This window comes from Balaenoptera ricei, chromosome 2, assembly GCF_028023285.1.
Source record: "Balaenoptera ricei isolate mBalRic1 chromosome 2, mBalRic1.hap2, whole genome shotgun sequence".
Taxonomy (NCBI): Eukaryota; Metazoa; Chordata; class Mammalia; order Artiodactyla; family Balaenopteridae; genus Balaenoptera; species Balaenoptera ricei.
In genome coordinates, this window is record NC_082640.1 from 108,365,419 (window position 1) to 108,392,039 (window position 26,621).

The window sequence follows — 26,621 nt, forward strand, 5'->3', positions numbered from 1 at the left end:
GTACCTGTTATTTGATCTCTTTTCTACTGGTCAACTTTTATTTTGCTTTAATATTATTCTCTGCTTCCTTTAGTATAATATCTTTGTAAAGAAATATATGCACATACATATTTATATGCATATACCTGAATAAATATATGTCTCTATATACATCTAAGTTATAACTGCTAGGACGTCTTTAGATGATACATTTCTTTGAATCTATGACAATGACTTGTGTGTTTATCTTTTTACATCCTGTCAGTACCTCACTCACTACCAGACACAGTGCTTAGTAAATGTTCAGTGCCTGAATGTTTAGTAAATTGATTTTTTGAAAACTCAAAATACAGAGCACTGATTTGTATATTTGCATATTAATTATAGCAATTTTTAGTATCTTTCTGTGGTAACTAAAAATGGAACTGGTTTTCAATTCTCAATTAAATGTGACCACCAAGTCACATATAAAGCAGGAAAAAATATTTAAACAACGTTTTGTGGGGGGGGGGGGGAACAACTTTTCTCCTCAAAATCAAATCTGAGGAATCTGTAGAATACCATATATAGTTATGAATTTGGAGTTATTCTGAAACTGGCAAACATCTGCATCTTCCACATCTGGGGCAGCATCTGTTCTGTGTTGCTAGAAGAAAAAAACAAGAAAAGTAGGGTAAACACCACAGCACAATATCAAATCCTACAAATCTAACAAATGTATTTATTTATTGTCGATCAAGTGGCCAAGGAGCGGTGTGAGGCCCATACTAAGATGCTTGATAATTGCATTTCTCAACTCCCTTTAGAAAATGCCATACTCTAGGCCTGGGAATAACAAGCTTTTGCATAACAGCACAGGGACCTATAAATAAGAAACTCATTAAGCTACCTGTAGCAGGCCTCTACTCCAGCCCTGCACTGGCTTGGGGAACTTAATGAGGTGATAATGAGGAGAAAATGGTTTAGCTCCTTTTTGGCCTGGTTTGCGATGGGTAGGGAAATGCCAGTCTTCAGTGAAACAGCCACCATAGAGCCCAATTCATCATTCAGGGTGGGTCTATACCAGAGAAATAATTTGCTTCTAGGCCCCGAAGTTATTTGGCTCCCCTGTCTATGGAAACAAAGCAAGCTATTCATTCACACTTGAAGGGACTGTCCGAATAACACCAATAAAGGGTGTTAAAACTAACTGGTCATTAGCATTTGAAGGGAATGGCCAAATAACACCAACAAAGGGTGTTAAACCAATCCACATTGTGTGTGTGTTGGGGGGGGGGGGTGGGAGCACTGTGCAATTCTAAGTGGATTAATGCCAGCATTATTTTCTCACTATGAGCCCAGCCTCCTACGATTTCATATTCATTCACGGCTGGACCAAACCTTCTTGGCCAAGCTCTCCCCTTCTTTTTCCTATAAAGAAACTAAAGCAGTGTGCTGGGGTTAAGAATATAACATTTAGCATATTCGAGACGAGACAGAGATCGGATCACCAAACTGTTGGGCATCCAGGCCACAGTGTCAAATTCAGTAGGATATTCTATGGCGGTCCCCAAGAGGGGTCCAAGAAGAATAGATGAATGATCAGTTTCATTAAATTTAAGCTTTTCTCAGTCAGGTTAAATGCTGCTATTGACAACCCTCAAAGTAAAGAAAAAAACAAAAGAGAAAGGTGGAATCAGAATCTCCAGAGGAAAATATCTCAGTGGTCACTCAGTCCAATATTCCAACCAAAACAGAAATCCTCTCTATAGTGTCTCTTAGGGAAGGACATTTATCCTCTAGTTGAAAGCAGCCCAGAAAATTCAGGAAAAACATAGTCGATTACAGTCAAGATTTCATACTGTAGGTGTTACAATTATTCTACCAGGTGGAAGTGGCAAGATAATGCACATATGCTACACCGCTCAGTAATTTTATTTACATTATCAATTCTTAAAATATTTTTGTGGGTTACACAACAAAAAGCCTCATTTTGTAGATAAGAAAATGTCAGCTAAGAGATTAAATAGCTTATCTTGCCTGAAACAACTAGTAAGTGCTGGAGCCAAAAATTCACACCCAAAGAATATAGTTTTCAGTAATAGCACATAATTGAGACCTAGAGAACCTACAGACCTCAGCTGATAGGCACGGTGATAATTCAGTGATAACTTTCAAGTAGAGAGTTTCAAGTAAATTATGGCCTATTGGACATATGAATTTATCTTTACCCTTCACCAAATCAACAACAAAGGATAAAAAGCATTGAAAGCTCACAAGGACAAAGCTAATAGGGGACAAAAAGATGGCATTTGAGAATGATGCACATTATATAACAAAGCACAACAAAAAAATAAAGTTGAACTCTTCTTATCCACAAGGGATAAGGGAAGGCAAGGCCAGTGAGAAGCAAGTCAATTCATGCTGCAGAATGGGGTTGGGGTTGTAGAGGTGTAGGAGTGTGGGGGTTGGGGGAGGCAACAGAGCACTAAGCCAGGATGCAGGACAAGGCTGAAACAAGATGACTGGTTTAACATTTGTTCAGCTCCCTGGCACTCTCCCCTCCCCAGGTTACGAGGCTAAGCAAATGTCCCCTCCTACACCCTGCATCTCCACAACAGTTTGTGGTCTATTGGTCAGATTGATCTACAACTTCTACCATAACCTTGAAACTCAACAGGCCACAAAACTTCATTTTCCTCTTAAAACTAATTTCCCTTCTGAATTTCCTCATTTTGGTGAATTTTACCATCATTATTCTATTGGGTTATTTTATTAATTTGTAGTAGTTTTTTTTTTTGATATACTGATATGAATCCTTGTTGATTACATATTCTCCCAGTTTGTGGTTTATCTTTTCATGTTCATATTTTAATAAGTAAATTTAAAATTATAAAGTAATTATATTTATCAAGATTTATTTTTTAGTTAGCATTTGTGTGTGTGTGTGTGTGTCTTGCTGAAGAAAACCTTTGCAATTCTGAGTCTTTAAAGATAGTCTCCTATAATTTATTCTAAAAGCTTAAAGTTTAGACTTACACATTTAATTCTAATCTATTTGGAGCTTATTTTCTTGTATCTTATTGTGTAAGGCTATATGTTGATATTTCTATATGGATTAACAATTGCCACAGCACCATTTAATAGAGTTGCTCATTTTCCCATGATCTGTAACATCTCCTTTGTTGTACATCACATTTCCATAGATGCATGTATCTGTTTATGGTTGTTCCTTCCTCTTACATTTATCTATTTATCTATCCCTGCACTAGTACCCTACTGCCCTAACTGCCACAGCTTTATGATGAATTTTGGTGTCTGGTAGAGTAAGCTCCCATCATTTCTTCAGGAAGAGTTTCACTTTCTTTAGTCTTAGTTCTTTCCTATACATTTTAGGATCTGTTTGTCAATTTCCTGTAAAAATAACCATTGAGGTTATGATCAAAATCACACTGAAACTTTTTAGTAATTTTGAGTTTTTGTAAACCATGAATATGGTGTATGCTTTATTTATTGAGATTTTCTCTTTCTATATATATTTTTCATAAAAGCCTTGAATTTTTTAGATTTCTAGTTACCATCTATTTTTTTGTTATTGTACGTTGTAACTATTCTACTTTTTGCTGTTGTGTACAAATGTAATGGGTTTTTGTATAATGATCTTATATTTAGCAAACTTACTAATCTATCTAATCTTCCAGAAATTGTTTTGCATATTCTTTGTAGTTGTCTATATTGAGAAATATTACACCAATTGTTTATCAAATGTTTTGTTTCTTCCTCTCCAAACCTTAAAAAATTTTTTTTCTCCTCTTATTGTATGGGCTGGAAACTCTAGGACAATGTTGGTAACAATTGGTGTTACTGGACATCCATCCTCATAGTAAGTTATGATTATAATGTTTCACCATTAAGATGTTATTTGCGTAGTTTGCTAAAAGATTTTATAAAAATATATTAATATTGACTTTTATAAACTGCATTTTATCAATTAAGAAAATCATTTTCTCAGAATCAATCCCCAGACAAAATGGCAGAGTAGAAGGACCTGAGCTCACCACCTCTCATGAAAACACCAAAATCACAACTAACTGCTGAACAACCATCGACAAAGGACTGCAACCTACCAAGAAAGATATTCTACTTCCAAAGACAAAGAAGCCAGAATGAGACGGTAGGAGGGGCACATTCATGATACAATCAAATCCCATACCTGCCAGGTGGGTGATCCACAAATAGGAAAATAATTATATCACAGAGGTTCTTCCACAGGAGTGAGCATTTTGAGCCCCATGTCAGGCTCCCCAGTCGGGGGCTCTGGCATTGTGAGGAGGAGCCCCCAGAGCATTTGGCTCTGAAGGCCAGTAGGGCTTGATCTTAGGAACTCCACAGGAATGGGGGAAACAGAAATGTCATTCTTGAAGGGTGCACACAAGGTCTCATGTGCACCAGGACCCAGGGACAAAGCATTTACTTCATAGGAGCCTGGGCCAGACCAACCTGATGGCCTCGGAGAGCCTTCTGGGGTGGTTGGGGGTAGCTGTGGCTCACTGTGGGGACAAGGGCAATGGTGGTGGAGATCCTAGGTAGTACGTAGTGGTGTGAACTGTCCTGGAGACCACCATTTTGACACCAAGACCTGGCCCACCCAACAGCCTGAAGGCTCCAGTGCTGGGACACCTGAGGCCAAACAACCAAGAGGGCAGGTATACAGCCCCACCCATCAGCCATCAGACAAGCTGCTTAAAGTCTGACTGAGCCCACAGCTGCCTCTAAACACACCCCTTAACACAGCCGTGCCCACCAGTAGGCAGGCACCAGTCCCTCCCACCAGGAAGCCTATACAAGCCTCTTAGACCAGCCTCATTCACCAGGGGGCAGACACCAGAAACAAGAGGAACTGTAATCCTGCAGCCTATGGGACCACAAACACAGAAAGTTAGACAAAGTGAGATGGCAGGGAAATATGTTCCAGATGAAGGAACAAAATAAAACTCCAGAACAACAACTAAGTGAAGTGGAGATAGGCAATCTACCTGAAAAAGAATTCAGAGGAATGATAGTAAAGATGATTCAAGAATGGACACACAGACCAAGAAGATACAAGAAATGTTTAACAAAGAGATAGAAAATGTAAAGAACAAGCAAACAGAGATGAATAATACAATAACTGAAATGAAAAATACTTTAGAAGGAATCAATAGCTAACTGAGGCAGAAGAATGGATAAGTGAGCTGGAAGACAGAATGGTGGAAACCACTGCCATGGACCAGAATAAAGATAAAAGAACATTAAACACACCAACATTCTCATTATAGGGGTCCCAGAAGGAGAAAAGAGAGAGAAAGGATGTGAGAAAATATTTGAAGAGATAATGGCTAAAAACATCCCTAACATGGGAAAGGAAGCAATCAGCCCAGTCCAGGAAGCACAGAGAGTCCCAGGCAGGATAAACCAAAGGAGGAACATGACAAAACACATAGTGATCTAAACGACAAAAATTAAAGAAAAAGAAAAAATATTAAAAGAAACAAGGGAAAAGCAACAAGTAACATAAAAGGGAATCCCCATAAGGTTATCAGCTGATTTTACAGCAGAAACTCTGCAGGCCAGAAGGGAGTGGTATGATATATTTCAAATGATGAAAGGGAAAAACCTACAACCAAGAATACTCTATCAAGCAAGGCTTATATTCAGATTCAACAGAGAAATCAAAAGCTTTACAGACAAGCAAAAGCTAAGAGAATTCAGCACCACCAAAACAGCTTTACAAAAAATGTTAAAGGAACTTCTCTAGGTGGGAAAGAGCCCAGAAACTTAAAACAACCTTGTACATATATAGACTGCTATATCAAAACCTCGTGGGAACAGCAAACCCCAAAACTACAATAGATACACACACAAAAAAGAAAAAGCAAACCAAACACAACACGACATTGGTCATCAAACCACAAGAGAAGAGAACAAAAGAGGAAGGGAAGAAAAAGACCTACCAAAACAAACCAAAAACAATTAAGAAACAGCAATAGGAACATACGTATCAATAATTATCTTAAATGTAAATGTATTAAATTCTCCAAGCAAAAGACAAGACATAGACAGGCTGAATGGATAGATAAACAAGACCCATATATATGCTGTCTACAGAGAGCCACCTCAGACCTAGGGACACATACAGACTGAAAGTGAGGGGATGGAAAAAGGTATTCCATGCAAATGGAATGAAAAGAAAGTTGGAGTTGCAATTCTTAGACAAAGTAGACTTTAAAATAAAGACTGTTATAAGAGACAAGGAAGTACACTACATAATGATCTGATCAAGAGATCAATCCAAGAAGAAGATATAACAATTGTAAATATATATGCACCCAACATAGGAGCAACTCAATATATAAGGCAAATGCTAACAGCCATAAAAGGGGAAATGGCCAGTAACACAATAAGAGTGGGGAACTTTAACGCTCCAGTTACACCAATGGACAGATTACCCAGACAGAAAATTAATAAGGCAACACAAGCCCTAAATGACACAGACCAGATAGATTTAAATGATATCTATAGGACATTCCATCTGAAAGCAGCAGAATAAACTTTCTTCTCAAGTGAACATGGAACATTCTGCAGGATAGATCATATCTTGGGCCACAAAGCAAGCCTTGGTAAATTAAAAAAATTGAAATCATATCAAGCATCTTTTCCAACCACAACACTGAGATTAGAAATCAATTACAGGAAAAATACTGTAAAAAACACAAACACATGAAGCCTAAACAATATGTTACTAAACAACCAATGGATCACTGAAGAAATCAAAGAGGGTATCAAAAAATACCTAGATACAAATGACAATGAAAACACAACAATCCAAAACCTATGGGACGCAGCAAAAGCAGTTCTGAAAGGGGAGATTATAGGAATACAATCTTACCTCAGGAAACAAGAAAAGTCTCAAATAAACAACTTAACCTTACACCTAAAACAACTAGAGAAAGAAGAACAAACAAAAGCTAAAGTTAGTAAAAGGAAAGAAATCATAAATATCAGAGCAGATATAAATGAAACAGAGACAAAGAAAACAATAGCAAAGAACAATGAAACTAAAAGCTGGTTCTTTTAAAAGATAAACAAAATTGATAAACCTTTAGCCAAAGTCATCAAGAAAAAAAGGGAGAGGACTCAAATCAATAAAATTAGAAATGAAAAAGGAGAAGTTACAACTGACACCACAGAAATACAAAGGATCATAAGAGACTACTACAAGCAACTACAGGCCAATAAAATGGACAACCTAGAAGAAATGGACAAATTCTTATAAAGGTACAGCCTTCCAAGACTGAACCAAGAAGAAATGAACAGACAAATCACAAGTACTGAAATTGAAACTATGATTTAAAAACTCCCAGCAAATGAAAGTCCAGGACCAGATGGCTTCACAGGCAAGTTCTATCAAACATTTAGAGAAGAGTTAGAACCTATCCTTCTCAAACTACTCCAAAAATTGCAGATGAAGGAACACTCTCAAGCTCATTCTATGAGGCCACCATCACCCTGATACCAAAATGAGTTAAAGACATCAAGAGACCGGCAACTTAAAACAATCTTGTACATATATAGACTGCTATACTGAAACCTCATGGTAAATGCAAACCAAAAATCTATGACAGATATACACACACAAAAGAAAAAAGAATTCAAATACAACACTAAAGGAAGCCATCAAATCACAAGAGAAGAGAACAGAAGAGGAAAAGTAGAAAAAAGACCTATGAAAACACTCCCAAAACAGTCAACAAAATGGCAATAAGAACATACATATTGGTAATTACCTTAAATGCAAATGGATTAAATGCTCCAACCAAAATACATAGACAGCCTGAATGGATAGGAAAACAAGACTCATATATATGCTGTCTACAAGAGGCCCACTTCAGACCTAGGGACACGTACAGACTGAAAGTGAGGGAATGGAAAAATGTATTCCATGCAAATGAAATGAAAAGAAAGCTGGAGTAGCAATACTGATATCAGACAAAATAGACTTTAAAATAAAGAATGTTACAAGAGACAAGGAAGGACATTATATAATGATCAAGGGATAAATCCAAGAAGAAGATATAACAATTGTAAATATATATGCACCCAACATAGGAGCAACTCAATATATAAGGCAAATGCTAACAGCCATAAAAGGGGAAATGGCCAGTAACAGAATAAGAGTGGGGAACTTTAACGCTCCAGTTACACCAATGGACAGATTACCCAGACAGAAAATTAATAAGGAAACACAATGAAACTAAAAGCTGGTTCTTTGAGAAAATAAACAAAATTGATAAACCTTTAGCCAGACTCATCAAGAAAAAAAGGGAGAGGGCCCAAATCAATAAAATTAGAAAAGAAAAAGGAGAAGTTACAACAGACACCACAGAAATACAAAGGATCATAAGCGACTACTACAAGCAACCATCTGCCAATAACATGGACAACATAGAAGAAATGGACAAATTCTTAGAAAGATACAATCTCCCAAAACTGAACAAGGATGGCTTCAGAGGTGAAGTCTATCAAATGTTTAGAGAAGAGTTAACACCTATCCTTCTGAAACAATTTCAAAAAATTTCCAAGGAAGGAACACTCCCAAACTCATCGTATAAGGCCACTATCACCCTGATACCAAAACCAGACTAAGATACCATACCACAAAAGAAGAAAATTACAGGCCAATATCACTGAAGAACATAGACACAAAAATCCTCAACAAAATACTAGCAAACCAAATCCAACAATGCATTAAAATCCCACCGTGATCATGTGGGATTTATCCCAGGGATGCAAGGATTTTTCAATATCTGCAAATCAATCAGTGTGATACACCACATTAACAAATTAAAGAATAAAAACCATATGATCATCTCAAAGATGCAGAAAAAGCTTTTGACAAAATCCAACACCAATTTATGATAAAAACTCTACAGACAGTGGGCATAGAGGGAACATACCTCAACATAATAAAGGTCATATGTGACAAACCCACAGCTAACATCATATTCAATGGTGAAAAGCTGAAAGCATTTCCTCTAAGATCAGGAACAAGACAAGAATAAGACAAGAAGTGCCCTTTTACTTCCTTATCATCAGAGTGCCAGAACACAAATGACCTCTTTGCCTCCACGGGATTGTGGCATCTGCCACGTGGTATCTCCAGGTCCTATGTATGTCAGTTGCTGCAGAGATGGATTTGGAAGATGGAAGAGAGATGCCCAAGCAACAAGATCCCAAGTCTAACTAAACACCACAAGAAATCTTGAGATGTGGGAAGCAGGGGCCTCTCATCTCCTGCTGGCTGGAGCCAAGGAAGTTGAAAAGCTCACTTCTTTGGAAGCACCTGTCCAGAAGGTGAACTTGCTTTCTGAGAGATGGAGAGTAATTTATTTGTTTTGGTACATATTGTTCCATATTTCTTTTAAAGGGACAATAAAGCAGACTGTGATGGGGAGCATGCCAGGTGTGGGCTTGGATGTTCCAGTGGCACATTTCCATGTGTTAAGATATTCACTCACCTCCAGTGTTCCTGCCCACTCCTCTTTTCCACTGAAAGACACACTAATACTCCAAACTTCCTGTCTCCTTTAGAGAGACATGAAACTGTCAAAGGAGCTAGACAATAAAAGGGTATGTTCCTAAAAAAAAAAAAAAAAAAAAGTGGTGCCACTCTCACCACTTTTATTCAACATAGTTTTGGAAGTCCTAGTCATGGCAATCAGAGAAGAAAAAGAAATAAAAGGAATCCAAATTGGAAAAGAAGAAGTAAAACTGTCACTGTTGGCAGTTGACATGATACTATACATAGAAAATTCTAAAGATGCTACCAGAAAACTATGAGAGCTCATCAATGAATTTGGTAAAGTTGCAGGATACAAAATTAATACACAGAAATCTCTTGCATTCCTATACACTAACAATGAAAGATCAGAAAGAGAATTTAAGGAAACAGTCCCATTTACTGTCATATCAAAAAGAATAAAATACCTAGGAATAAACCTACCTAAGAAGGCAAAAAGACCTGTACTCAAAAAACTATAAGATACTGATGAAAGAAATTGAAGATGACACAAACAGATGGAAAGATATACCGTGTTCTTGGGTTGAAAGAATCAATATAGTCAAAATGACTGTACTACCCAAGTTAATCCACAGCTTCAATGCAATCCCTATCAAATTACTAACAGATTTTTTTTTGCAGATCTAGAGCAAAAAATCTTAAAATTTATATGGAAACACAAAAGACCCTGAATAGCCAAAGCAATCTTGAGAAAGATAAACAGAACTGGAGGAATCAGGCTCCCTGACTTCAGACTATACTATAAAGCCACAGCAATCAAAACAGTATGATACTGGCACAAAAACAGACTTATAGATCAATGGAACAGGATAGAAAGCCCAGAAATAAACCCATACACCTATGGTCAATTAATCTACGACAAAAGAGGCAAGAATATACCATGGAGAAAGACAGTCTCTTCAATAACTGGTGCTGGGAAAACTGGACAGCTACATGTAAAAGAATGAAATTAGAACATTTGCTAACACCATATACCAAAAAAACCCTCAAAATGGTTTAAAGACCTAAATGTAAGACTGGATACTACAAAACTCTTAGAGGAAAACATAGGTAGACATAAATTTACTCTTTGACATAAATTGTAGCAATATCTTTTTGCATTCACCTCCTAGAATAATGAAAATAAAAACAAAAATAAACAAATAGAACTAGTTAAATTTAAAAGCTTTTGTACATCAAAGGAAACCATAAACAAAATGAAAAGACAACCCACAGAATGGGAGAAAATATTTGCAAACGATGTGACTGACAAGGGATTAATCTCCAAAATATATAAATAGCTCATGCAGCTCAATAGCAAAAAAACAAACAACCCAATCGAAAAATGGGTGGTAGATCTAAATGGACATTTCTCCAAAGAAGACATATAGTTGGCCAAAAAGCACATAAAAAGATGCCCAACATCACTAATTATTAGAGAAATGGAAATCAAAACTACAATAAGGTATCACCTCACACTAGTCAGAATGGCCATCATCAAAAAGTCTACAAACAATAAATGCTGGAGAGGGTGTGGAGAAAAGGGAACCCACCTACACTGTTGGTGAGAATGTAAATTGGTACAGCCACTTTGGAGAACAGTACTAAAAACAGAGCTACCAATCTAGCTCTAGACCCAGCAATCCTACTCCTGGGCATATATGAGGAGAAAACCAAAATTTGAAAAGATACATGCACCCCAATGTTCATTGCAGCACTATTTACAATAGCCAGGACATGGAAGCAACCTAAGTGTCCATCGACAGATGAATGGATAAAGAAGATGTGGTACATATATATAATGGAATGTTACTCAGCCATAAAAAGAATGAAATAATGCCATTTGCAGCAAAATGAATGGATCTGGGGATTATCATACTAAGTGAAGTCAGACAAAGACAAATATATCATATGATATCACTTATATGTGGAATCTAAAAAAAAAAAAGATACACATGAACTTATAAACAAAACAGAAACAGACACCCAGACTTGGGAAACAAACTTACGGTTACCAAAGGGGAAAAGTTGCGGCAGGGTGGAATAAATTAGGAGGTTGCGATTAACATATACACAGTATTATATGTAAAACAGATAATCAACAAGGACCTACTGTATAGCACAGGGAACTGTATTTAATACTCTGTAATAACCTCTATGGGAAAAGAATCTGAAAAAGAAAGATACATGTATATGTATAACTAAATCACTTTTCTGTACACCTGAAACTAACACAACATTGTAAATCAAATATACTCCAATATAAAATAAAATAAATAAAAGAAAATCATTTTCTCCTTTAATCTACCTGTATAGTAAATTATAGTTGTATATTTAATAGCATTAAATCACACTGAAATTCCTATAATAAATGTAATCAGGCTTTAATATGTTTTTGTGGAATTTTTCATATAAATTCATGAATGAAATGGGCTTGTGATTTTCCTACCTTGAACACCATTTTTTGATTTCAGAATTATACCAGTCATATTATGACTTACAGTGCCCTCTATTTTTATGTCCTCTGGAAAAATTTATGTAAGATTGAAATGGTATGTTCCTTTAATGATCGGTAGAACTTTTCAGGAAAATCATCTGGTTCTGGCTTTCAAATACTTTAATGAATATAGAATATATACTTTTTCAATGTCTTTTCAAGTCATTTGTACTAAGTTACATTTTTCTAGAAATGTGTCATTTTTCTAATTTTCAAATTTGTCATTAAGAGATTCATAGTTCTTAGTCACAATTAAATCTAACTTGTATACAGATAGAAAACCCAGAGATAAACCCATGCACCTATGGTCAACTAATCCATGACAAAGGAGGCAAACATATACAATGGAGAAAAGACAGTCTCTTCAAAAGTGGTGCTGGGAAAACTGAACAGCTATATGTAAAAGATGAAATTAGAACACTCCCTAACACCATACACAGAAATAAACTCAAAATGGATTAAAGACCTAAATGTAAGACCAGACACGATAAAACTCTTCGAGGAAAACATAGGAAGAACACTCTTTGACATGAATCACAGCAAGATCTTTTTTGACCCACCTCCTAGAGTAATGGAAATAAAAACAAAAATAAACAAATGGGACCTAATGAAACTTAAAAGCTTTTGCACAGAAAAAGAAACTATAAAACAAGATGAAAAGACAACCCTCAGAATGGGAGAATATATTTGCAAATGAATCAACAGACAAAGGATTAATCACCAAAATATATAAAAAACTCATGCAGCTCAATATTAAAAAACAACCCAATCAAAAAATGGGCAGAAGACCTAAATAAACATTTCTCCAAAGAGGACATATAGATGGCCAAGAGGCACATGAAAAGCTGCTCAACATCGCTAATTATTAGAGAAATGCAAATCAAATCAAAACTACAATGAGGTATCACCTCACGCCAGTTAGAATGGGCATCATCAGAAAATCTACAAACAATAAATGCTGGAGAGGGTGTGGAGAAAAGGGAACCCTCTTGCACTGTTGGTGGGAATGTAAATTGATACAGCCACTATGGTGAACAGTATGGAGGTTCCTTAAAAAGCTAAAAATAGAATTACCATATGACCCAGCAATCCTACTACTGGGCATATACCCAGAGAAAACCATAATTCAAAAAGACACATGCACCCCAACATTCATTGCAGCAATGTTTACAATAGCCAGGTCATGGAAGCAACCTAAATACCCATCGACAGACAAATGGATAAAGAAGATGTGGTACATATATACAATGGAATATTACTCAGCCATAAAAAGGAATGAAATTGGGTCATTTGCAGAGACGTGAATGGACCCAGAGCCTGTCATACAGAGTGGAATAAGTCAGAAAAAGAAAAACAAATATCGTATATTAATGCGTATTTGTGGAATCTAGAAAAAATGGTACAGATGAACCAGTTTGCAAGGCAGAAATAGAGACAGAGATGTAGAGAACAAACGTATGGACACCACGGGGGGAAAGCAGGGGTGGGATGAATTGGGAGATTAGGATTGACATATATACGCTAATATGTATAAAATAGATAACTAATAAGAACCTGCTGTATAAAAAATTTTTTTTAAATTACTGTTAAAGAAAAAAATCTAACCTGTATACAATTATTTCCCATTTTCTTACTAATATTGTTTATGCATCATCTCCATTTTTCTTTTTTTTAATCAATTTTACTTTAGGTTCTCTTCAAAGAACCATTTCTTTGTAGATACTCTCTTTTGCATTTTTGTTTTTTATTTTTAATTTTATTTGTATTATTTCTAGTCTTCTATTGCTTTAGGTCTATCTATCATATTTAAGTTTATTGTTCTTTTCCTGATTTATTATATTAGATGCTTAGGTTGTTATTTTTCAGCAATTTTTTAATGTAATGTAATGACTTAGGGCTGTAAGCATCCTTCAAATTATCACTTTTGCTGCATTCTACAAATTTTGTATAGTTTAATTACATTCAGTTTTGTTTTGTTCCTCCAGTTCCATTCTATCTTCTTTATATTGTCAGTAATTGTGAACTATATTTTTAGTTTCTAAATTGTTTTTAAAATGTATCTTTTTGTTATTAATTTCTTACTAAATTGGATTGCCACAAAAAATCATGGGCCTAAGGCATAGTTTCCTTTCCCTATCCCAGTACTAGTGTTAGCATTTACCCCAAAGGCAGAATTTACTTTCCTATTTGCTTTTATCTTGCCACTCTTTTTCCACTTTCAGCTCACTGTTCTTTTTCTTATGTGTTTATTCGTTCTAGGAAAGTTTTGCTCTTACACATGATTTCAGCAATGCATTAAAGAATAGTTGTGCTAGTGTATCCAGAACCTAGTTAGTTTCTAGTAGTGAAGCCTTTCATAACAACTGCTTAATACCTAGAAAACTCTAAGAATCTTCTCCAACTACATGTTGGCAATTTTTATTCACAAAGTCAAATGAAAATATAGGGCATTCAAAAGCTTGGAATGTTGTCCAATATTTTCACCTATTCAGACTACTCAACTCTTTATGGTTCCCCAACTGCATGCTAAGAAGAATAATGTCCAGAACTAGTAGTCTAAAAAGGTTTGCTTTAACTAAGTTTGCTTAATTTCAGGCTCACACCATTTCTGGTGTACGTAATTATGTATATTGGTTTAAGAGATCTTCCTTTCTGGCTCTTAGTGAAAAACAAGTAAACGGAATAGATGGTATTGTCAAATTTTCTTGGCTATATAAAGAGGTGATTGGAATAGATAAGCTCTAAGATGCCTTTCAGTTCTAAGAAAATATGCCTGTGTCTATAAACAATAAAACAGTATTTCCCATTAATTATGTGCCAGTAAATAAATGAGAGTTAAGTAAACATTGCATTTTCCCTGTTAATGGAGTAGCAACTTCTAAAGTATCTTTTCACCCTTTAGTCCTTACAACAATCTAATGCCCTCAAGTCACTAATAATTGTTGCTGTATTTACCTGTGATTTATGGATTGAGATTTAGCGCAGTCTTTGTTAGTAAATGCAGGTGGGTAATCCATCCCTAAAATCAAATTTCAAGTATGTACCCTCGGAACAGGACTCCCGGTAGAGAGCGATAGCTCATCTTGCATCCCGTAACCAGACAGTTCAGAAAGAACAGGCTTATTAACCTGAGGCAAATTCGACCCAGTGTTATTTATGAAGTCAGAAACCAGGAAGAGGAAACTGAGTTTGTAAGGTTAAGAAAATATAAGGAGTGACCTTGAGAACAATTGTCATGTTCTGCGGAAATAAGTACTGAAAGAATATTTATTGAAAATACAGGTAGTATGTATATACACACATGAATTCACACACACACACACACACATACATATATGAAATGAACTTCTAAGAATATATCATTACTTTCTCTGCAAAAGTCCTCTAAAACTAGGCTTTCTTTTTACTCAGAATAATTTAAATTTAATTGAAGTACTGAAATACAGTAGAGTCCTTAATGGCCTTTGCAGGGTCTTAAATATATTCAAAGATGTATAAATAAAACTTCAGAAAATAAAACTGGAAAATGTTCATTCCTGAGATCAGATTCATAGGAAATCTGTACATGTAACCACTATTGGCTTTAACTGTTACATAATAATGTAATGTAAAAATAATAAATATTACTATGCACAATGGAGATAATTATGTAGGCAATAATTTCACTTTATAAAAGTTAGTAAAAGGATTCAAGATTGATAGACTTGTATGAATCACACTACTGTAAGGTACAAAATTTTATATTTTTCAACTGGAAAGGCTGACAGTTGAAATATATGTGAAGGAATACTAAGCAGCATACAGATATTCTTATTAAATTAGATAACTCAATAAATCAAAATCAATCTCTGCCATTAACTTTCTGGAAGTAAATGAACTTAGTGTCTTTTTATTTTTTCAGGTTTGAAATTCCTGCTTATTCTCTAGTTTTCAATTATAATTGAGAGAACTTAAGTCTAAAAGAGGAAAAAAAAATGTCTGGGTAATTTATCTTATAGCATTAATGGGTAAAACAGAGGCTTCTATATAGTCATTTTAAGAAGCAGCTCATTCAGAAATGGACTGGAATGTTCTCCTCTCACTCTCAGAATGTTCTTCTTGTGTATCAATTTTCTTGTGAGAAGTGAATATAGGGTAACAGCAGCATTGTTTGTCAATGTCTTCATGTGACTGTTAGCAATGCATCCTTGCGCATATTGTTTCAGACAAAAAATTAGTATTTTGCATTAGAAGAGGATAATTAGGCAATAAGATACAAAAGCGAGTGTGGTTATCATGAGATAAACACACACATGGGGTGTTATGAGGCACAGCCAAGTGTCTGTAATCCCTCTAGGGTATGATTATCTCGTGATAACCACACACCCTGGAGTTGCCTTATTGCTATTATAAAATATCTTTATTATAGGAAGAAATGTGCATTTCTGTGCAGAAAGGAGACGGAGCTGGCAATTTAGAATGCGGAACAGCAGTTTCAGCTGAGCTACGTGGTTTACATAGATTAATCTATCCCATTGGAATGTTTCCCCAGCCAAAAAAAATGTTCCCTAAATCCAAGCAGTCATAATCTATAGTGATGTGCAGCTATTTGGAGCATTTGAGAAATTCCCTGCCTGGTTCTTAAGCTGTTGGTTTGATGGTTGCATGGGGTGAATGCTGAGATGCACAATGGCAAGAGGATCTACACAGTGTCCTGAGAACCCAGATTGTGATTCATGGAACTTACAAAATTCTGGACAACTTTTTCTGGTTTCTTGATCAGAATTAATGTTTTAAATTCCTTACAGAAACAGCATCTAATAACTGAAAAGATAGTAAGGGAGAGAAATTACTAGGGTCGAAACATGAAGATTGAGATGAACTCAAAATGGTGAGAAAAGAGTTTAATGAATGTCCTAGATAAGAGATTACAAACTTGAGGCCAATAGACTAAAGAAACCAAGGGCTTTAAACCTAAAGAAAAGAAGGCCAAGGGAAAGAATGATATACATCCATAAATACCTGAATTATAATCATATGAACTGGATTTGTTCTCTATGGCTCCAGAGACAGAATTAATTTAAGTAAAAATCATAGGAAAAAGGATTTCATTTTACCATAAGAATCCACTTCTAAAATTTGAGTGATTACAAAATATACCTGTTTTTCCTGGAAAAAAAAATTCAAGCAAAGACTGAGTGATACATTGAGATTCCTCCATTAGAGATTTCCCATATCTCAAAAACTGATTCTATAATAAAAATAAAAGTTATGGCTATATATAAAATCTGAGAAGAAGATTCAACAACACCTAATATGCAAGAACTGGAAAGAGACTGTGAACCTAAAGTATTTCTTAGATATCTTCTATTAGGAATAGAAATAACTAGTTCTTATATGTCATGAATTTTTAGGTATACTAAATATAATAAAATAAGATTCAATTGTATTGAGACATCCTTGTGTATATGTATAGAGGATTGGCTTGCATGAACCTATTTGATTTAAAAATTACAGCTCACTCTTCTGTGAAGCTGATCAATTATTAATCTAATATTCTAAAACTGTCTTGAAAACAGGTTGGGCGGTAAACATTTTATTTCAATAAATTTCCATTGTTAAATTGTAAGGTAATATCAGCAATGGACCAGCCTATAAATTGTGTGTAAAATAAAAATCAATATTTATATTCATGTTGGGCAGCCAAATCCTTGGAAAAAATTCAGAGAATTTAGCCCAGTTTTGGTACTTTCACAGTACTCATCAAAATGTGTCAACTCTAATGTAAGACTGTTGCTTAATATAGGATATGAAATCGATGTAATTGATTTGATTGAATTTTTAAAAAACCTTCTAAGAATATATGCCATACTTTTTAAAAATGCAACAAAGCCAATAATTGGTTTAAGTGTAAAAATAAATTGTGTCTAGAGATCTCCTACCCAGCCATGGTGATGCTTTATTGGTTTCTGCATTTCACTAACTGATATGCTTTCATGTAAAATCAATACCTCACAGTCTAATATATTTTGCATTGTTATGGTGTGGGTTCTATAGGCTAAACTACATTTTTGATGTATAACTCCAAATCTTTATTTTACAAAAAAACTTGCCATAGGGAAAATTTAAAGGGGCACCATTTGCTTTCTAAATATGCAAAAGCATCTTTCACATAATTGACAATTGTTTCAACGTAATGCTATCATTTCTAGTTTAAATCCCCATCTTTTAGTTTAGCCCTAGGCCATACCTTTTAAAGAAATTGCCATCCATGAAATATCAGATGCTCCAACAGGGCCAGACTTGTGTACCTCCCTAGTAGAGCTGTGTGAAAATTTCACACCTACACTGAAACTGCCAAAATATGCTTCTTCACTCTTTTCAGTACCAATGGGAAAACATATATTTTTCCCCTTTGGGCAGTTTTGACAGTTTTAATACAAGTGAAAAGCAGTTTTTGCCAGCATAAAAAAGGGAAAAAGAGAGAAATCTTGAAATTACAATGTGAGAACCTCAGAGTCTTAGGAGGAGGTGGAGGGGAGAGGAAAGTGAAAATCTAATACTTAATCTTATCCAAGGCTGACCACATGATAAGCAGTGTTCAGTGTTTGCTGGGGAGGATCACAGCAAGTGAAAGAGGCTAAATATTTTAAGGGTAAAGCCAATACTAAACAAAAATAATAAAAAATGGCAATAAAACTTGAGCCTCCTGCAGCATGTTCCCTCAGAGTTAGATCCTAAGTAAAGTCAATTACTTCTACGAATCTATTCCACATTGCCAAGCTTACTTTCTTCCCTGCTGGCCCCCACCCTGTGTACTGTCAAAATTTAGAAATCTTCCTTGGCTTTAAGGAGAGAAATAAAAATATAAAAGTCAACTAATATATCCCTGAGCCATTTCATTGCCCTATGGAAAAATCACCTTTTATTTTTCATTTTCTTTCGCTTGAAATTTTTGAGGAATCCTGCACCTGTATGGGAAAGAAGGAAGCTTCTTTGCTGAAAGGGTTTTAAATAGAAAATTGTTATTTACAATGACCACTTTCCTCAATCACTGCAATCCCAGAATACTCAAAAGGCTTGAGTGTTCTAACAGGTCTAGAAAATACATATAGATGTAGCTCAGGGAATTCAGCCGAGCAGAGAATTCTGCTGGACTCATGGATTCCTATAGCATTTTTACACTCTTTAGTCATGCTTTAAAACAATTGAATACCCAACATAAATATCAAGTCAATGGAAAATCAAATGTGCTGAACCATTTTGCTTCCACCCAAATTCATCTGGTAGAGTATTATACTTTCAGACCACGTGAAATGAATTTTAACTTGACTCATGTGGAAATCTGTACTACATGTAGTTCAAAGCATTTACATAAAGATGCATCTCTTGTCACTTTGAAGATAGGGTTACTGTGTAATGAGAGACAGAAATGATGGACCTTTTATAAATATATGAAGAGGGGAAATAGCTTTCGTCTTGTTTGGCTTTTGTGATAATTTTAGAAGGGGGACAATCCTGAGTTCTATATTTGTAATTTAGAGAAAAACTGCTGGTGAATGTATCTGAGAAATGCATTTGCCCTTTGGATTATTTTGTACTTTGTCCATTAAATAATGAAAAGAGTCATTTGAGTAAATGCTATTATTTTAACTTTTGTGTACCCAATTACTGTAGACTGTTGGATTTGGGAAACTAACACCTAGGCATAGATAAGCAGAAACTATACCATGTGTCAATATTTTTGGGGGGAAGTAGACAGAGGTGTAAATTTGTTTTACTGTTTTTATAGTAGAAAAATAAAAATGGACTTTTCGAATGACATCACACTAACTTTGTACTCTTATTCGTAGCTGAGGGTCAACTTTCTCTCCCAGGGATTCCTTCCAATCAATCATCTTCCAATATGGTGGTTCTGGGAATTGGGGCTGGGCAGACAGTGCCTTTTCACTGCCAACTGTGCCTTCCATGGAGTCATTTCCAGCTACTTTCCTCTACCGAGGTAGGACCTCCAGGCGTCCCATGTGCCCCCCGCCCCATGCCTGCTAATGCCAACTCCAATCCAACAATCTAGTCCTGAAGCCACCTGTGCTGCCTCAGCACCACTGAGACAGGTTTTACCATTGAAACTGCCTCCCTGTATTGCCTTGTCTGGAGACCCTGGAAGGTTGCTCCCAACTAACTCTGCATTGCTCTTTCCAAACAGACTTTGGGTGGAAAATGTTGTTTCTTGTTAAAAACGTTTAGCTTTCTCTTTCCTGAGGACTCAGATACATGTGCATAGGGGCCAGTCAAAAAGATGTGCAGGTGACCTACCTGATGTTATCCTCAGTGCTGTTCCTTTCCTTCAACAATGGAAGAAATGCTATGGGACAAAGCTCTTGACGTTGGCTTCCTCTTTGGACAATTTTTTTTTTTTTTTTTCAGATGCCTCCTCTGCTCATCCCGACTCCCAGACAAGTGAACATACCCCAAGTACACAGATAGTTTGGCCAAATTGTGGCAGACCCTGCTAATTTTCTTCTAGTGTCCATTTGCTCCTTCTTCATTTTAGTTATAGAATCTCAGCAGGGCATGTGGCAAGTCAGCTAGACACAATATTTCCCAGCCTCCCTTATGGTAACATATGACTTAGTGACTAAGTTCTTGCAGTAGGTTTGACAAGAAGTGGCCTTTTGAGGTTTTGACCTTAAAGGCTGTCCCACATACATTTCCCTCTTTCTCGTGGCTGGGAAATGGCAACAGCTGGAATAGCTGCCTTGGGCCAGAGATGGGAGGCACACACTGAGGATGGCAGAGTATCCAGCAGCCTGAGCACTACATTTCCTATGGACAAAAGGAAGCCTCCACCCCTGGACTGCTCAACTCTGAGCTGTAATGCGAGAGGAATATAGGCTTCTAACTCATCTGTTCTACTCTACTGTTGAGTATCTTTATTACAGCATTTTGACCTCTATTCTAACCAATTTACTAGGTTTGAGAAGAGAGGAGACATTCCACATGCATTATATCATATACCAGAAAGTGTAGTAAATTAGTGAACTCAATCAGCTTCTATATTTTGGAAGCCTAGGTTTGGGGGAAAATAATCCCACAATTACATCATGGAAATGGTAATAAAAGATGCCTGGATACCTTTAACATGGAGACTAATATAGCTTGCAAATAAACCGAACCAGTATCTCAAGATGAAAAATGAAACTGTATGTAAAAATAGATTGTATATGTAAGAATTTTGTGGACCATAAAGTGTTAGTTACATAATAATTATTAATGATTATTTTACCAATAATAATCATTATTACTTGTGTTTTATCCAGTTCAGAGACCTAAACAGAACATATTTCTGCTATTATTTAAAGTATACTTTAAAAATCAGAAAAAGGTATGTTTCAATCTTTGCAATCATTCATTCAGTATGTATTTGTGGACCATGTGCAGAAGGGCCTGACTATATACCATAGAAGGTCAATGTAACAGTGATCCTACAAAAACTCAAGTTTCATATATGTTTGAATTCAGATAAATATTCACACAAGATTCTAAAACAAATGTCTCTAAAGAGCAGATTTCCAAATTGCACATTTGTTGATCTGTGTTTATGAATATAGAAAATATGCATACAGAAAAATATACAGGACAAATGAGGACACTGCTTAAGAGAGGGTTAGTGGAATTTTTTATTTTTTTAATTATAAGGAAACAATAACAAAATGAATGACTGGTTTAAAGAAGAATTGAATGAGAGGAGAAGGGTATTCCTATGGGGTTGCATAATATAGGAAACTCACATTTTTTCCTATTTGAAATCTGTGGGAAGCATTTTTTATGTTGCGTACCTCTCTGTATGTGTGGTTACGTAACGGCCTTGTCTTCTCTTGAAGATAACTGGTTAAGCCTGTGAAATGTTCATTGATCTAAGTGGATGGGTCTGAGGGGAAGGGCTTGTCAGCTGGGACAGCTTATCAGAAGAGGGCTGTTCTTCTCACCCCCCTTCTTCCTATTTATTCCTAAACGAGAGAAAATTCCCCTGGGAGCATGGAGGCCTCAGCGGGAACATTGGAGAAACTCAAGAGATGAGAAACGGTTTGTAAATGAGCATTTAAAACATGAAAACACTCTTGCTTTTAAAGCCAATGAGTATAAAGTACCAGTGGGAGACGTGAGTTGACAGCTGGGACTCTTCATCTGTCTGGCCAAGGGATTCTGAGTCAATCTCTGACGGATGAAAAGTAGTACTGGGAGAACTCGGGCCTGTCAGAATCTGCTCAAAATTCCTGGGTTTGCCATTTGAAACCAAATTCAAACCTTCCAGAGCTTGAGATTAAAGGGAGTGTTTACAGAAAAATAAAAGAGGCTTGAAAATGCTTATTAAGAGGCATCTTAGAAATCTTTATAAAGCGTCATCTGGGATGATTTACATGCAAATGAATCTGAATGTGCTTGGCATACATTATGTAGGGTTTTCAGATTTGATCAAATCTGGGCTGATCACGGAGAAAGAAACACACACACTAGAGCCACAAGAGACTGAAGCAAGGACAGCTTGCCCATTCCTGGTTTGTAGCAGAGCAGGGATGAGAGAATACATGAGTGCTATTCATTCAGTCACTTAAGGACAACTTCTGCTCCCAGGGCTGTAGTTTTAGTCCAGAGATAGCTCAAGAGTTTTCTGGGAGCCTAAGATGCCCTCAGAGCTGCATGTCTGTATCAAAGAAGCCTTGAGCAGGAATTTACCCCACATCCAGAAGATGCCAGAAGCTATAGTCTTATTCCAGTGTTTCTTGGGGGTCTGCACTACTTCCATCAGGAGTATCTAGGCTTCCCAGATGGTCTCTGGTCTGAAGGGACCTCTCTCAGTGACAGGACAGGAACCAGGACCCTAGGCCTTTCCTAATCATAGTCTGAATTATTAAAGAGGTTTCCCAAGTTCAGGAAGTTGCCACAGAATGTAGGATGTAGATAAATGTAAATAGAGACAAAAAACTGCCACCAGGTCCTCAAACTGCCATAAGCAGGAAAGCCATGACAAGGTTATATAACAAGCTAAAATAGGTCTCTTGGAAAAGTTATGGAACTTCTGAGTTCTTACTTAATGCTAAGTGACTAAGGGTCAGCACAAAAAATATGAGTCCTAGAAACTGCACAAAACAAACATGTAAGGGAGTGTGTGTTGCTCCATCAAATAGATAGAATGATCTGCTTTGTGCATTACATAGTACAGCGTCCCCAGAGTATCAGGTAGTCATAGCCCTGCCCACTAGCCAGATTTTCCTGATTTTTTCCCTCAGTCTCTTAAAAAATCAGCAACTCAAGCTCAAGGCCAAAGTTGGCACTGAAGAAAAATACAAAGTAGGCACAAGTTTGCTTTGATGCCTGTTCCCTCTTATTCCTGCACCCTTGTTCATGTCTGTCCTTTATACCAAGTCTCCTCCAATCCCAGGTATAGACCTTACACTTAAAAATAAGAGTTGGTGAAGATGACCACTAAGGGTTTTTGTCCTCAAAAAATATTTACTATGTTTAAATAGCACCTATAAGATAATAATTTAGTTTATTTTCCATAAATCTAGTTTACCCATTAGTGTTTCATTGGATAAGTCTGGTTATCAGTACAAAACAGAATTTTCCCCAGATCATTCAAATGAAGAGTCTCTTATGAAAGGAAACCTTTTGGAGGTGTAGGCAGGGCCAAGAGAACCAATGAAGAATGATGAGGAACCCAGAAACCAGCAGCAGAAGAAACCATTAACACTCCTACTGCTGAAGGAGCAAGTGGAAAAACAGTATTACTGGAGCTCAGAGAGAGCTGGAGTCATAGAAGGAGGCAGCTATTTCTAGAGGTGTGATGACAAAGCAGGCAGAGAGCAGGAAGATATGCCCCAAACATGTTCTCCTGCTGATGTTTCCCATTGGCTCAACTCAGCCAGAAGCCAGAGTGCAAGGGAGCCCAGTCGCTGATGCATCTGTAGGGGTTGGCCAACTGAGGCACCAAGCAGGGCAGAGGATATAGAATGGAGTGGTGCATGGGTAGAAGGTAGAAGAAAAATCAGCTCATTAATCTAATTTTCTTTTCCTATAGCTCAATGAGGATGTTCCTTTCTAACACCCTACATTCTACATGGTATTTAAGTCATTCTAAGTTCTGGTTGTAGGAATTCAGGTAAGCTCAGTTTCAAAATCCTTTTAGTATCACAAAAACTTCCTAATTATTTTCTATTTTCTCTTCTATTCATCTTCTCAATAATCTGATTAATTTTCTTAAAATACTACACAATTCAGTTATTCTTTTATTTATGTGTGCTGGGACCCAGGACAAAGTAATGACTCCACAGGAACATGGGCTAGACCACCTGTGGGTCTTGGAGGGTCTCCTGGGGAGGCAGAGGTCAGCAGTGGCTCACTGTGGGGGCAAGGACACTGGTGGCGGAGGAACCAGCAAATATTCATTGGTGTGAGCTCTCCCAGAGGTCACCAATTTGTCACTGAGACCTGGCCCCACCCAACAGCCTACAGGCTCCAGTGTTGAGATGCCTCAGACAAAATAACCAACTGGGTGGGAACACAGCCCCATCCATCAGCAGACAGGCTGCCTAAAGTCATTCTGATCCTACAGCCACCTCTAAACACACCCCTTGACACACCACTGCCCACCAGAGGGACAAGACCCAGCTCCGCCCACCAGTGAACAGGCACCAGTCCCTCTCACCAGGAAGCCTGCACAAGCCCCTGGACTGACCTCACCCATCAGAGGGCAGACAGTAGAAGCGAGAGGAGCTACAATCCTGCAACCTGTGGTATGGAGGCCACAAACATAGAAAGTTAGACAAAATGAGAAGGCAGAGAAATATCTGCCTTCCAGACAAAGGAACAAGATAAAACTCCAGAAGAAGAACTAAGTGAAGTGGAGATAAGCAATTTCCTGAAAAAGAATTCAGAATAATGATAGTAAAGATAATCCAAGATCTTTAAAAAAGAATGGAGGCACAGACTGAGACAATATATGAAATGTTTAACAAAGAGCCAGAAGATTTAAAGAACAAACAAACAAAGATGACCAATACAATAACTGAAATGAAAAATAAACTAGAAGGAATCAATAGCAGAATAAATGAGGCAGAAGAATGAGTAAGTGAGCTGGAAGACAGAATGGTGGAAACCACTGCTGTGGAATAGAATGAAAAAGAAAGAATGAAAAGAAATAAGGACAGTCTAAGAGACCTCTGGGACAATATTAAACACACCAACATTCATATCATAGGGGTGCCAGAAGGAAAAGAGAGAGAGAAAGGGTCTGAGAAAATATTTGAAGAGATAATAGATGAAAACTTCCCTAACATGGAAAAGGAAACACTCACTCAAGTCCAGGAAGCACATACAGGATAACTCAAGGAGGATAAACTCAAGGAGGAACAGGATACAGGATAAACTCAAGGAGGAACATAGCAAGACAGATTAATCAAATTGACAAAAATTAAAGACAAAGAGGAAATATTTAAAAAATAAGAAAAAAGCAACAAATAACATACAAGGGAATCTTCATAAGGTTATCAGCTGATTTTTCAGCAGAAAAGCTGCAGACCAGAAGGCACTGACACAATATATTTAAAGTGATGAAAGGGAAAAACCTACAACCAAGAATACTCTACCCAGCAAGACTCTCATTCAGATTTGATGGAGAAATCAAAAGCTTTACAGACAAGCAAAAGCTAAGAGAATTCAGCACCACCAAACCAGCTTACAATAATGCTAAAGGAACTTCTCTAGATGGAAAAGGCCACAACTAGAAACAAAATTAAAAATGGGAAAGCTCACCCCTAAAGGCAAAATACAGTAAAGGTATCATCCACACACAAATATAATATCAAAATCAGCAATCATGAGAAGAGAAGAGTACAAATGCAGGATACTGGAAATGCATTTGAAATTAAGAAACCAGCAACTTAAAACAATCTTGTATATATATAGACTGCTATATCAAAACCTCCTGTTAACCACAAACCAAAAACCTACAATAGATGTACACACATACACACAAAAAAAGCAATCCAAACACAACACTAAAGATAGTCATCAAATCGCAAGAGAACAAAAGAGGAAGGGAAGAAGAAAGACCTGGAAAAACAAACCCAAAACAATTAAGAAAATGGCAATAAGAACGTACATGTAGATAATTACCTTAAACGTAAAAGGATTAAATGCTTGGGTCAAAAGACATAGGCTGAATGGATACAAAAACAAGACCCATATATATGCTGTCTACAAGAGACCCACTTCAGATCTATGGACACATACAAACTGAAAGAGAAGGGATGGAAAGTTATTCCATGCAAATGGAAACCAAAAGAAAGCTGGAGTAGCAGTACTCATAGCAAACAAAATAGACTTTAAAATAAAGACTGGGGACTTCCCTGGTGGTCCAGTGGTTAAGAATCTGCCTTCCAATGCAGGGGACATGGGTTTGATCCGTGGTCGAGGAACTAAGATCCCACATGCCACGAAACAACTAAGCCTGCGTGCTGCAACTACTAAGCCCGCATGCTCTAGAGCCCCTGCACCACAACTAGAGAGAAGACCACATGCCACAAT

The 26,621-nt window shown here is 36.8% G+C and overlaps 1 long non-coding RNA gene across 1 annotated transcript in view; it reads right to left on the minus strand.

Annotated features, from left to right (window-relative positions):
* Window positions 1–560: 560 nt before the first annotated feature.
* Window positions 561–26,621, minus strand: part of LOC132359517 (uncharacterized) — a 583,379-nt gene continuing 557,318 nt past the window's right edge. Inside the window, exon 6 of the long non-coding RNA XR_009500864.1 lies at window positions 561–625. This is a non-coding gene — a long non-coding RNA (uncharacterized LOC132359517). The remainder of the gene's footprint in view (window positions 626–26,621) is intronic.